At 49.5% G+C, this 14,230-nt stretch overlaps 1 long non-coding RNA gene across 1 annotated transcript in view; it reads left to right on the forward strand.

The window, feature by feature from the left end:
• The window catches only part of LOC133766504 (uncharacterized), a 33,007-nt gene extending 23,196 nt beyond the window's left edge, over positions 1 to 9,811 (forward strand). The window contains exon 4 of the long non-coding RNA XR_009866718.1: positions 9,474 to 9,811. This is a non-coding gene — a long non-coding RNA (uncharacterized LOC133766504). The remainder of the gene's footprint in view (positions 1 to 9,473) is intronic.
• Positions 9,812 to 14,230: the final 4,419 nt, after the last annotated feature.

Genomic DNA, 14,230 nt, shown 5'->3' on the forward strand with positions numbered 1-14,230 from the left:
GACAATGCAAAGTGCCTCTCTGTCTCTCTCACTCTCTCTCTGTCTCTCTCACATCTCTCAATACCTTTCTATTTATGTTTGAAAGGCACAAAGGGAGAGAGAGGGAGAAAGAAAATGAGAGACAGACAGGGAGAGATCTCCCTTCTATTGATTCACTGTCATCAGATGTCTGTGACAGCCAGGTCTGAACCAGGCCAAAGCTGAGAGTCTGGCACTCCATCTAAGTCTCCCATATAGGTGGCAGGGGCCCAAGTACTTGAGCTATCACCTGTTGCCTCCTAGGGTACGCATTAGCAGGAAGCTAGAATTAGAAGCAGAGACAGGACCATTCCAGTATGAGATGTAAGAGTTCCAGGTGGCATCTGAATTGCTGTATCAAACACCTGTGCCCAAAGTGCTTGTTTTGGTAAAGGGATGCCGTCGGTCAGAGTTGCTAATCAGATTGTGTTTGTTAACATGTCTGTTTCTTCAGCTGGGTTGTGGCTTCCTGGAGGGCAGAGGCTCTCTGACATGTGTCTGCACACCCTCTGACCCCGATACCTGGGATCCTGCCTGGAATGGAGCAGACACCCACTCACTGTCTCTGGAGGACTGGAAAATGATTCTTCCCCATGCATGGTCATGCTGTTTCCTTAGGCCCTGCTAGTGCCACAAGGAGCCCAGGTGTTACTTATCTTTTATAGAAAAGGAGAAAAATGAGGCTCCTGGAGGCAAAAACATTGACTAGTGTTACAAGATGAAAGGGAGGCAGAGCCTGAACTCCATTCTAAAGCCTCAGGAAAGGTTCATACATTCACTCAACATCAAACATTGACTGCACACCTGCTGTGTGCCAGGCATGTTCCAGGCAGTGGTGACACCATGGAGCTGTTTGGGATGGCAGCATATAAACAAGGTAATACACTATCCTACATATACAGATGGTACATTATGCCAGGAGGTGATATGTGTCCAGGAGAGATGGGGAGTTGCCAACTTAGTCTCCATTTATGGAAGGTGGCCAGTGTAGACATCACAAAGAATGGGACTTTCGAGTGTGGATTTGCAGGAGTGAACTGTGTGAACATTTTTTTTTTTAAGTTTTATTTGTGTATTTGAAAGGCAGAGATACAGAAAGGCGGAGGCAGAGAGAGAGAGAGAGAGGTCTTCCATTCACTAGTTCACTCCCCGGATGGCCGCAGTGTTTGGAGCTGGGCTGATCTGAAGCCAGGAGCCAGGTGCTTCTTCCAGGTCTCCCACAGCAGAGGATGACCCAAGTCCTAGGGTCCCTGCACCCATGTGGGAGCTGAGGGGGTTCCGGGCTCCTGGCTTCGGATCTACTCAGCTCCAGCCACTGTGGCCTTTGGGGAGTGAACCAGTGGGTAGAAGAACTCTCTCTCTCTCTCTCTACCCTTCTCTGTAACTCTGTCTTTAAAAAAAAAAAGATTTATTTATTTATTTGAAAGTCAGAGTTACATAGAGAGAGAAGGAGAGGCAGAGAGAAAGAGAAGTCTTCCATCTGCTAGTTCACTCTCCAAATGGCCGCAGCAGCTGGAGCTGGGCCAGGCTGAAGCCAGGAGCTTCTTCCAGGTCTCCCATGTGGATGCAGGGGCCCAAAGACTTGGGCCATCTTCCTCTGCTTTCCCAGGCCATAGCAGAGAGCTGGATGGGAAGTGGAGCATCTGAGATTTGAACTGGCGCCCATATGGGATGCTGGCACTGCGGGCGGCAGCTTTACCTGCTATGCCACAGCACCGGCCCCTGTAACTTTGCATTTTGAATAAATAAAAATAAATCTTTAAAAAATGATGAACATAGCCGGTGCCGCGGCTCACTAGTCTAATCCTCCGCCTTGCAGCGCCGGCACACCGGGTTCTAGTCCCGGTCGGGGCACTGGATTCTGTCCCAGTTGCCCCTCTTCCAGGCCAGCTCTCTGCTGTGGCCAGGGAATGCAGTGGAGGATGGCCCAAGTGCTTGGGTCCTGCACCCCATGGGAGACCAGGAGAAGCACCTGGCTCCTGGCTTCGGATCAGCGCGGTGCGCCGGCCGCAGCGCGCCAGCCTTGGCACCCATTGGAGAGTGAACCAACGGCAAAGGAAGACCTTTCTCTCTGTCTCTCTCTCTCACTGTCCATTCTGCCTGTCAATAAATAAATAAATAAATAAATAAAGATGAACATATGCATCACCTCAAAAAGTGTAGGGCAAAATCCAAATCTCTCCACCCTTGGAGGTCAGGAACCCCACGAGACCTAGCTAAGCTTGGCCACCCTGTTCCAGCTGTTCCTGTTACTTAGCAATACACGTCCTTACTCAAGAGCTCCTTTGGTTTAGGCTAGAGGGAAACCAGGAACCAAGGCTCTGTGCTGTCTGTAAGTCCCCCACTTTGCAGCAGCACTGCCCTCTCACTTTGGGAAGGGCCTCTCTCCTATCAGGGCCGGAGTCTGGTCTGAGTTGAGAATGTATTCCCCGGCCAAAGTCTGCTCCAAAGTAAACATGTCATCACATTCCTCGCCGCCTGCAACCTCCGCCGGGAGATGCAGGGGCGCTCAGGGAGCGGGGAGGTGAGGAGCCCGTATCTGAGTCCATTTCAGGAGAATCCCGCTTCATCTGCTGCTGCAGGCGTCCACGGGAACAGAGAGGCACAGATTGCCTTTGATAGGTTCAACCGAAGAGCACACAGGCGCGACTAGCCTCTGCAGGGATGGGGAGTGGGGCTTCGGGGACTCAGACCCATCAGGAGGTGAAAGGGCTCATATTTCTCTGAGGTGTGCCTTTGAATTTATCCTTCTTTTTTGCCTGCCCATGATAGTGAAACAAACTTGTTTTCTCTCTTAATTTTTGGTGTGACTGATATATAGTAAACCGCACAGATTTAAAGTGTCTGATTTAGGGCAGGTGCTGTGCTGCAGCAGATTAAGCCACACCTGCAGCCTGTATCAGAGCGCAGGTTCGAGTCCTGGCTACACCGCTTCTGATCCATCTCCCTGCTAATGAACCTGGGAAGGCAGTGGGTGATGGCTCAAATGCTGGGGTCCGTGCCACCCAGGTGGGACACCCGGATGGAGTTCTTGGTGCTTGGCTTCGGCCTGGCACAGTCCTGGCAGTTAAGGCCGTTTGGGGAGTGAACAAATGGGTACAGATCTCTCCCTCTTTGTCTTTCTCTCTCCTTTTGTTGCTCTGTCTTTCAAATAAATAACTCTTTTTTTAAAAAGTCTACAACTTAACAAGTTTTAATATCCACATACATACACATGCATTGTCTTCAAAAAGTTCAGAGGGGCCAGCACTATGGTGTAGCAGATAAAGCTGCTGTTTGCAGTGCTGGCATCCTATGTAGGCATCAGTTCAAATCCTGGCTGCTCCACTTCTGTTCCAGCTCCCTGCTGAGATGCCTGGGAAAGCAATGGAGGATGGCTCAAGTCCTTGGGGCCCTGCACCCACATGGGAGACCCAGGAGAGGTTCCAGGCTCTTGGCTTCAGATCGGCCCAGCTCCTGCCATTTTGGCCACTTTTGGGAGTGAACCAGCAGATGGAAGACCTCTCTCTTTCTCTCTTTCCCTCTGCCTCTCCGTAACTCTGCCTTTCAAGTAAATAAATAAATCTTTTTTAAAAAAAGTGTACATAGGGCCGGTGCCGTGGCTCAGTAGGCTAATCCTCCGCCTTGCGGCGCCGGCACACCGGGTTCTAGTCCCGGTCGGGGCACCGATCCTGTCCTGGTTGCCCCTCTTCCAGGCCAGCTCTTTGCTGTGGCCAGGGAGTGCAGTGGAGGATGGCCCAAGTTCTTGGGCCCTGCACCCCATGGGAGACCAGGAGAAGCACCTGACTCCTGCCATCGGAACAGCTCAGTGCGCCGGCCACAGCGCGCCTACCGTGGCGGCCATTGGAGGGTGAACCAACGGCAAAGGAAGACCTTTCTCTCTGTCTCTCTCTCTCACTGTCCACTGTGCCTGTCAAAAATTAAAAAAAAAAAAAAGTGTACATAGGGGCAGACATTGTGGTACAGTGGATTAAACTGCTACCTGGGATGCCTGCAACCCATTTCTGAGTGCCTGAGGTCGAGTCTGACCTCTTCTTCTGACCCAGATTCCTGCTAGTGAGCCAAGGGGGCATCAGATGGTAGTCCAAGTTCTTGAGTTCCTGCCACCCTGATGGGAGATCTAGATGCAGTTTCTGGCTCCTGGTCTTGGGCCTGGACCAGCCCCTGCTCATGTGGGCATTTGGGGAAATGAACCAGTGTATGGAAGATTTTTCTCTCTCTCTTTATCTCTTTCCCTCTCCCTCTCTCTGTCACTTTGCCATTCAAATAAGTGAAACTTAAAAAAAAGTTTATGAGGGCCAGCACTGTGGTGTAGCGGGTAAAGCCGCCACCTGCAGTGTTGGCATCCCATATGGGCACCAGTTCGAGTCCCTGCTGCCCTACTTCCAATCTAGCTCTCTGCTATGGCCTGAGAAAGCAGTGGAAGATGGCCCAAGTCCTTGGGCCCCTGCACCCATGTGGGAGACCCAGAGGAAGCTCCTGGCTCCTGGATTCGGATTGCACAGCTCTGGCCATTGCAGCCAATTGGGGAGTGAACCCTTGGATGGAAGAAAATTCTCTCTCTCTCTCTCTGCCTATCCTCTTTCTGTGTAACTCTTTCAAATAAGTAAATAAATCTTTTTATAAAGTTTATGGAAAATATGTATTGTGAAAAATTATGCATGGATTTAAACAAAATTCACACCAAAATAAACTTACTTTTCAATTTCATTTTTCCATGAACTTTTTGAAATATGCTAGTATATGGGTGTGTGTGTGTAGCCAGGAAGCCATCACTATAGTAAGAGTGGTAAACTCTTTCACCACTCCAAAAATTTCCTCATACTTTTTAGAAAAATATCTGTCTATTTATTTGAAAGGAAGTCAACAGAGTGAGGAAAAGAGAGAGAAAGAGAGATTTTCCAACTGCTGGTGCATTCCCCAAATGGCTGCAACAACTGGGTCTGGGCCAGGTTGAAGCCAGGAACCTGGAACTTCATCAGGGTAGCAGGGGCCCAAGTACTTGAGCCATTATCTGCTGCCTTCCAGGCCTATCAGCAGGAAACTGGATCACAAGCGGAACAGACAAGACTCAAACTGGCACTCTGATATGCGATACTAGTGGCATTGAAAGCAACAGCTTCAACTGCTGTGCTATGTCCCCCCCAATCTCATTTTATTCTTATTTATTAATCTGATAGGTAGAGAGACAGAAACAGAGAGAGGTCCCATCTACTGCTTTACTCTCCAAATACAAATACAACCAAGAAAAAAAGACAATAAAAAGGAAAAAAAAAAAGACAAATACAATGGCCAAGGGGCAGAAGCCAGAACCTGGAAACTCAATACAGGTCCCAGCTACTTGAGCCATCGCTACTGCCGGTCCCGGTGCTCATTAGCAGGAAGCTAGAGTGAAGCCGGAGCTGGGGAGTGAACCCAGGGATTCCAAAGCCACACATGGGTGTCTTCATTGCTAGGTCAAATGCCTGTCCCCTCAAACTCTCTTTCTTTTTAAGAAGATTTTTTATTTTGCATTTTTAAAAAAAAGATTTATTTATTTATTTTGAAAGGCAGAGTTAGACAGAGAGAGGAGAGGCAGAGAGAGAGACAGAGGTCTTCCATCCGCTGGTTGACTCCCCAGTTGGCCACAATGGCCGGAGCTGCGCCGATCTGAAGCCAGGAACCAGGTGCTTCTTCCCGATCTCCTATGCGGGTGCAGGGGCCCAAGCACTTGGGCCATCTTCTACTGCTTTCTCAGGCCATAGCAGAGAGCGGGATTGGAAGAGGGGCAGCTGGGACTAGAACCGGCACCCATATGGAATGCCGATGCCACAGGCAGAGGATTAACCTACTGCACCACGGCGCCGGCCCCTGAAGATTTATTTATTTTGAAAATGAGAGTTACAGAGAGAGAGAAAGGGAGAGACACTCACAGAAAGATCTTACATTCTCTGGTTCACTTCCCAGGTGGCTGCAATGGCCAGCGCTGCACCAGGCCAAAGCCAGGAGCCAGGAGCTTCATCTAGGTCTTCAGTATGGGTGGCAGAGGCCCAAGGACTTGGGCCATCTTCCGCTACTTTCCCAAGCTATCAGCAGGGAGCTGGATAGGAAGTGGAGCAGCCAAGAAACCAACCGGCGCCCATATAGGATGATGGCATCATCACAGGCAGCGGCTTTACCTGCTATACCGCAGTGCTGGCTCCCTCATTCTCTCATATAATGTCCCTCCTTATAACATTTCCTTTATAACAATTCCCTCTTATAACATCCTCCTTGTTCAGCTTCTGTATCCACAGGCAAACATTGATCTGCTTTCTGTCACGATGAATTGACTGAGATTTTAAAAAGTTCTATGTAAAATGCAGTCGTGTTCTGGTCTGGCCTGGCTCCTTTCACCTGGCATCATCATGCTGAGATGTGCAGCGATTGGTGGTCCTTTTCCTTGCCAAGCACCCGTCTGTTGGCTGGATGCACCTCAGCCTGTTGGTCCATTAAGGTCTTATTAATACTCTTAGGTTATTTCCAGACTTGGGGCAGTTACAGATACAGCTACTATGGACGTCTTTAAATGACCTGTGCTTTTATTTCCCTTGGGCAATTACCTTGGAGTGGAATGGCTGGAGCATTTAGTAGATGCAAGTTTAACTTCTTAAGAAATCTTTTCTGGTGGGGGTGTGCCATTTTACATTTCTACCAACTGTGTATGTTTAAAAAATAATTGGAGAAACAATGAAGATAGTCCTTATGATAAAGAGGAAAAGTTCTGGGACCAGTGTTGTGACTTAGGTTAGGCCACCACCTGTGGCGCTGCCATCCCATATGGGTGTAGATTCAAGTCCCAGCTGCTCTGTTTCTGATCCAGCTCCCTGCTAATGCACATGAGAAAGCAGCAGAGGATGTTCCAAGCACTCGGATTCTTGCCACCCACATGGTGAACCTGGATGAAGCTCCTAGCCTTAGCCATTGAGGCCATTTGAGGAGTGAACCAGGATGAAGCTCCTAGCCTTAGCCATTGAGGCCATTTGAGGAGTGAACCAGCAGAAGGAAGATCTCTTTCTCTCTCTCTTTCTCTCTAACTCTTGATATCAAATAAATAAAATAAATCTTTGGAAAAAAGACTAAGAGTTCTTATAATTTTTGTTTCCTAGTGACTACCCTGGTTCACTGCTATAAATCCTTCCTGGACTTATTTTTTCTGTTATCTGCATACAGAACCATATTGAGATATATAGGTGTCCTGGGCAGGCCAATAACATGGCATTATCTCAACTTGATATATATTTTTAAAATATTTATTTTATTTATTTGAAAGAAGAAGACACACAGAGAGAAGTACAGACACAGAGAAAGAGATCTTCCATATGCTGGTTCACCCCCCAACAGGCCACAACAACTAGGACTGGGCCACATCAAAACTAGCAACCTGGAACTCCAATCAGGGCTCCCACATGGGTGGCAGGGGCCCAGGGACTTGGACCATCTTCCACTGCTTTCCTAGGGAGTTTGATTGGAAGCGGAGCAGCTGGGACTCCAATCTGTACTCTGATATGGAATGCTGACATCATTGTTTGTGGTTTAACCTGCTGAACCACAATGCTGGCCTTTCAACCTGATATTTTAAAAACAGATATGCAGAATTTATTTAGACAGAATGTGGAAAAATTGATTTTTCTCTTAATAAATCACATTCCTCTTTCTTTTCAAAATAAATAATTTACTATGTGTACAGAAGAGAACCTGTAATTTTAATTTATTTGGAATTGTTCTGGGAGTATAGTTGTCCAATAAATAAATAAACATCTTTTTTTTTGAAGTTTTATTCATTTATTTGAAAGTCAGTGTTACAGAGAGAGAGAGGGAGAGGCAGAGAGACAGAAAGGTCTTCAATCCACTGGTTCAAACCCCAGTCAGCCGCAACGGCCGGAGCTGCACCGATCCAAAGCCAAGAGTCAGGAGACTCCTCCAGGTCTCCCACATGGGTGCAAGGGCCCAAGCACTTGGGCCATCTTCCACTGCTTTCTCAGGCCATAGCAGAGAGCTGGATCGAAAAAGGAGCAGTCAGGACTGGAACTGGTGCCCATATGGCACACACGGCAGTTTTACCCACTGTGCCACAGCACGAGTCCCTAAATGTCCTTTTGAATGTTTGTTTATTTTTATTTATTTGAAATGGGTATAGATGGCAGCACTTAAGCCATCATCTGCTGCCTCCCAGGTGCATTAGCAGGGAGCTGGATTGGAAGTGGAAGAGTCAGGGGTTCAAACTGGTGCTCGCAATATGGGATGTGGGCTTCCCAAGCAGCGGCTCAACCTGCTGCACTGCAGTACCTGCCTGGGAGCTGTCTTAATGGATACATTATGGATATGATTCAGGTGATGCACCGACACACAGTATCAGCCCTGATAAGCGCTAAGCTGATGTGAGCATAAATGCGAGAGAATCGCTCACCCTGCTGAACCTGGGCATGGTGGCACAGCAGAGGTGATACTGGTGCCGGCAGAGAAGCATGCTTTAACTTTCTCCAGAGGATGCCATTAATGCCAAGGGAGTGCATCTACTGGGTGTGCTGAATCCAGTACTTACCAAACCTGCGCGAGCATGTCGATCACCGTGGGTACTGGAAAATGGCAGCTTCTGATTCAGGAGGTCAGGTGACCCCTGACGCTCTGCACACTCCCAGGAGAGGTCCATGCCACTGGTGGAGTCTAACCCTGACCTTGTGTGAGTCACTTCACCCTTCCCTGCTTTGTGGCAGTTCAGCAAGTGGTCCCAAATGCCTCCACTCGGTGAGGTGCTGGGGATGGAGATAATCAGCCCTGTCCTTAGGCCTCCACAAACATTCCTGTGGGTCCTGGCTGGCAAGATCAGGATGGGAAAGGGCTTTGTGAGCTTCAAGGCTGCTGGCAAGGTGGAAAGCGGACTGGGTTGCCAAGTGAGTGGCAACTGGACAGAGTTGTCTTTAGCAGAAAAGTATTCTGTGGCATTTATCTGCATTTAGGAAAAAAAAAAAAAAAAAAAAAACACCCAAAACCAAACGAGACTCTCACATGAAATCTTCTGCAGAAGTGAAAGCCAGACTGGGTGGAGGACAAGGGCCTAGCCACTTGCATTTTTTTTTTTTTTTTTTTAAATTCCAGCAGTCCTGGGGTGGGGTGCAAGGCATGCTCTGGCTTTGGGTTCCACCTTGGGCTTGGAAGGGCCAGTGGGAGGGAGTCAAGGCCCTGGGCAGCTCTGCCTCTGACCCCGCTGATGGACAACACCCAGCAGTGGAGTGCAGGGTGGCCGCCGCCCTCATTCTTTGCCCGTTGCTAGGCAGTCAGGGCCGTGGGTTCTGGGGGACGGCAGAGCTAGGAGTCATGGCTGCCTTCTGCAGCTGCTTCTGCCAGCATTCCCCATGCAGATTCCGACATTTAATACCTGTATCCAACCTAAAGTAAGTGAGTTGCTTTTGTTTTTTGTGCCTTTGTCTCCCTAGGTGTAACGTGGGGAAGATGCTCAGAGTCCTCCTGAGACAGGCGTGGCTCGCAGGTGAAACTGCTGCTCGGGACACCTGCATCCCACACCTGAGTGCCTGATTCAAGTCCTGACTATTCGGAGCCTCTCATCTGGCTCCTTGCTAATGTACCTGGGAGCCAGCAGGTCATGGCCCAGTGCTTAGGTTCCGGCCACTCTCATGGGAGACCCAGATGGCATTCCGGGCTCTTGGAACCAACTAGAAGGTGGAAGATCTCTGTCTCTCCCTCTCTGTCACTCTGCCTTTCACATAAATCAATAAATCTTAAACAAACAAAAACCAGATGCTTAGCTCATGATCCAGCCCAGGGAAGGGCAAGTCCTATGGCTCTGGGCTCGAAATAGAGCCTGCATGTCACCACTGAGCCCGCTGGTGTGTCCGCAGAGCAGGGCCCTAGCCAACAGCGCTCTGCTCATTCTGGACCCTGCCTTAGTAGGAGGCCTGGGGTGAAAACCTGCGCCTTCCTCAAGCAGGCACTTCATCTCAGGACAGGACCCACTGTGGGGAAGGCGCCCACCCTGAGGGTGGTCCTGCTCGGCCAGCACCCCTCGCACATGGACCCAGGGCCTTCCCTGCCAGGGCTGTGATGGGGGAGCTGCTACAGAAACCAGCTCTGCTTCCTCCAGGGCTGGAGGCAGAGCACACCTCCCCTTCTGTGTTTTGCTTCCCTTTCTCAATGGCGGGGTGTGGATGCGGGTGTAAATTTACAACTGACAAGGCCCCCACCCTGTAGCAAAGAAGTCCAGGGCCCCACCCTGGGAAGGACATAAATTCATTGCGCAAGGCCTGCTTCTCTATCTCTGTTCCCTTTGGAAAGCCGCTTCTAAGTCTGGAGCGTCCAGTCTGGGCTCTCCACGTTTCAAGTCAACATTATGACAGTGATAGCTGTGTGTGGTGCTTTTTTTTTTTTTTTTAAGCATTTATTTATTTATATGAGAGGCAGAGTTACAGACAGAGAGGGAGAGACATAGAGCAAGGTCTTCCATACACTCGTTCGCTCCCAGAATAGATGCAATGGCCGGAGCTCAGCTGATCCGAAGCCAGAAGCTTCTTATGGGTCTCCCACATGGGTGCAGGGGCCCAAGCACTTGCGCCATTCTCCACTACTTTCCTAGGCCATTAGCAGAGAGCTGGATCAGAAGTGGAATAGCCAGGACACGAACCAGCGTCCCTATGGAATGTCAGCTCCTGAGGTGGATGCCTAACCCACTATGACACAGCTCCTCTGTGGTGCTTCCATGCTGAGTGCCAACAAAGACTTTCTCACTTATCAGATGCTCCTAGGAGACAACACGTCAGTGCAGGTTACAGGTAAGTGGTAGCTTTGGGGGCCGCAAGGAGGGAAGGCCTATACTTCCGGGAATGAAGAGTCCTTGTCAAGGTCCCCGCGGGTGCCTAAAGGTCAACCAATGAGGATCAGACCCTCCTCTACCTTTAACCCCCATGCCCTGAATCTATAAAAGGAGCACTCCCAATCTCTGACACGGGACTTCCCCGGCCCCTGCTCTGTTGCTCTGTTGGGACCAGGGAACCTCGCCTGGGAGCGGAACCCCAATAAAAGCCTGTGAATTAATTGATTCGACTGCCTGGGAAGATTTGTTACGCGCCAGACACCTTGCAGTAAGGAGACAAGGTCAAGGGCAGCTCCAGTCCCTACTTCTTGTTTTTTGTTTGTTTGTTTTTTAAATGTAGTCATTTTTTAAAATATTATTTGTTTGTTTTCATTTTACTTGAAAGGCAGAGACATGGAGAAAGAGAGAGAGAGAGAGAGAGAGAGAGACAGAGATACACACACATGCACACACACACAAATATTCACAATAGCCAGGGCTGGGCCAACCCAAAGCCAGGAGTCTCTGGAACTCCATCCAGGTCTCCCACAAGGGTAGCAGGGGCCCAAGCACTTGGGCCATCATCTGCCGCCTCCCAGAATACATATCAGTAGGAAACTGGATCAGAAGTGGTGGAGGAGCTGGGACTGAAATCAGGCACTCAGATATGGGACTACTGTTCCAAATGCCCACTCTCAGGTCCTGCTCTTTTTTTTTTTTTTTTTTTTTTAGATTTATTTATTTATTTGAAAGAGTTACACAGAGAGAGGAGACGCAGAGAGAGAGAGAGAAAGGTCTTCCATCTGCTGGTTCACTCCCCAGATGAGTGCAACGGCTGGAGCTGCACCGATCTGAAGCCAGGAGCCAGGAGCCAGGAGCTTCCTCCAGGTTTCCCATGTGGGTATAGGGACCCAAGGACTTGGGCCATCTTCTACTGCTTTCCCAGGCCATAGCAGAGAGCTGGATCAGAAGTGGAATAGCCAGAACTGGAACGGGAGGCTTTACCTGCTACGCCACTGTGCAGGCCCCAGGTCCTTGCTCTTAATCATGACTGTTAATGTTAATTCTATGCCACTCTGTGGCAATAGGCACATGATCACCCCTTCCGGCCTCGGTTTCCTTACCTGTAAAATGGGGATAATAATATCACCTCCTAGAGTTCCAGGGGAGATTAGATGAAATAATGCCAACACTCAAGAGATGGCAGTGTCTGTTTCTATTATTTCTCCTCCTATTTTTATTGATAAGCAAGCACATCCTGTGACCATAGCAGTAGACCCCAAGAGGCCCAGAACCCACTGGATGAAGATCCACTTGGGACCTTCCCCCAGAACAAGACTTCTGACGGATGTAGGTGCATTTCATATACAGGATGGGGCTCAGAACCCGGAGGAGAACATTCAGCGCCTCCAGCTTGCTAACCAGTTTATTTCAGCATCAAGTACATCTCCACACCTGCAGGGTCCAGTACAACTGCTACCAGTAGCCACAGGTGGATGTTGAGTTTAAATGTAGTCATTTTTTTAAACATTACTTGTTTTCATTTTACTTGAAAGGCAGAGACATAGGGAGAGAGAGAGAGAGAGAGAGAGAGAGAGAGATACACACTTAAAATGTGGCCAAGTGAAGCGAGAGGTGCTGTGAGTGTGAAATACACATAAACTTTGAAAGGCAGTACCAAAAAACGTCAACATGTAAAACTATTTAAAAATATCAGTTGCACACTGAAATGATCATGGTTTGGCTATACGGGGTGGGATGACCAACTTGGCCTGGGCTGCCAGGGACTTTCCTAGTTGTAGGACTCAAAGGCCTGTATCCCAGCAGATGACTTGGTTCTGTTCAAACTGGGATAGCTGGTCACCCTAACATGGAATTAAATCAGATCCATGACTATAATTCACCTTACCTGTTTCATTTAAAAAAAGATTTATTTTATTTATCTGAAAGGCAAAGTTACAGAGAGAGGCGGGGAGGGACAGAGATCTTCCATCTGCTGGTTATGACTGGGGCTGGGCCAGGCTGAAGCCAGGAGCCTCTTCCGAGTCTCCCACATGGGTGCAGGGGCCCAGGGACTTGGGCCATCTTCTGCTGCTTCCCCAGACACATAAGCAGGGAGCTGGATGGGACGTGGAGCAGCCGAGACTTGAACCAGCACCCATATGAGACGCTGGCATTACGATCACAGTTTAACCTGCTGCGCCACAGCGCCAGCCCCTTCTTTTTTCTTTTTCAGTGACACACATAGCTGATCACTTAGCTCCAGTCTCACCTTGCAGGGAGGAGGTCCTAGAAGGAGTGAGACACTGGCTGATAAGTTTTGATGGATGAGTTTGGGTGGAGAACATAGGAGGAACCCTGACCTGTAGCCTGGGAAAGTCAGAGGCTCCCACCACCTCTGTCTCCAGTGATTCTGCTGCTCGGCCCATCGGGAGGACAAAGGCACCTCCCAGGCAGAGAACAGCCTTTGGAAGCCGATCCAAGTTCCAATCTAGCTTTGTCCAGTCCTCACCAGCTGAGCCCCGGCAAATCTCCTCACTATATCACTGCTGTGGGAATGAGTCCCTGTGGCCAGGGCCGGGCAGTGTGCTCCTTCCCTCTGGCTACTGTCAGCATTTCCAGTGAGTGAGGCCATGCATCTGAACAAAGCACTCAGCATGATACGCAGAAGCCCAGGATACCCACAAATGCCTGGAAGCCCAGGCTGGCCATCCTGCTGTGCCCTCTTAGGAAGCCTGCCTGCCCCAATTCTCCCAAACCTGGATTCAGAGCCTCTTCATTGGCCCCAGGGCAACCCGAGCTTCTCTTGCAGACTTAGCTTCCATTTCTGATGTGTTGCATGGCCTAGACAAGCCACTTAACTCCTAGGTTAACTCTTGTCACATGGGGCCTATAGCATGAAAATTACTTAGCAACAGAGCTTGTCACAGGTGCATAGCAGGTGCTCAGTACATGCGGGCTGGGTCTTAACACAACAACTGGATGAGTACCTACCGAGTAGGTGCTTAAAATACTAGGAGCACTGGCCGGCACTGCAGCTCAATAGGCTAATCCTCTGCCTGTGGCGCCGGCACACGGGGTTCTAGTCCTGGGTGGAACGCCGGATTCTGTCCCGGTTGCCCCTCTTCCACTCCAGCTGTCTGCTGTGGCCCAGGAGTGCAGTGGAGGATGGCCCAAGGTCTTGGTCCCTGCACCCGCATGGGAGACCAGGAGAAGCACCTGGCTCCAGGCTTCGGAATAGCGCGATGCGCCGGCCGCAGCGGCCATTGGAGGGTGAACCAACAGCAAAAAGGAAGACCTTTCTCTCTGTCTCTCTCTCTCACTGTCCACTCTGTCAAAAAAAAAAAAAAAAAATACTAGGAGCACTTCAGTAGCTTCAAGGGAAAA

Source organism: Lepus europaeus, chromosome 9 (assembly GCF_033115175.1).
Source record: "Lepus europaeus isolate LE1 chromosome 9, mLepTim1.pri, whole genome shotgun sequence".
Taxonomy (NCBI): Eukaryota; Metazoa; Chordata; class Mammalia; order Lagomorpha; family Leporidae; genus Lepus; species Lepus europaeus.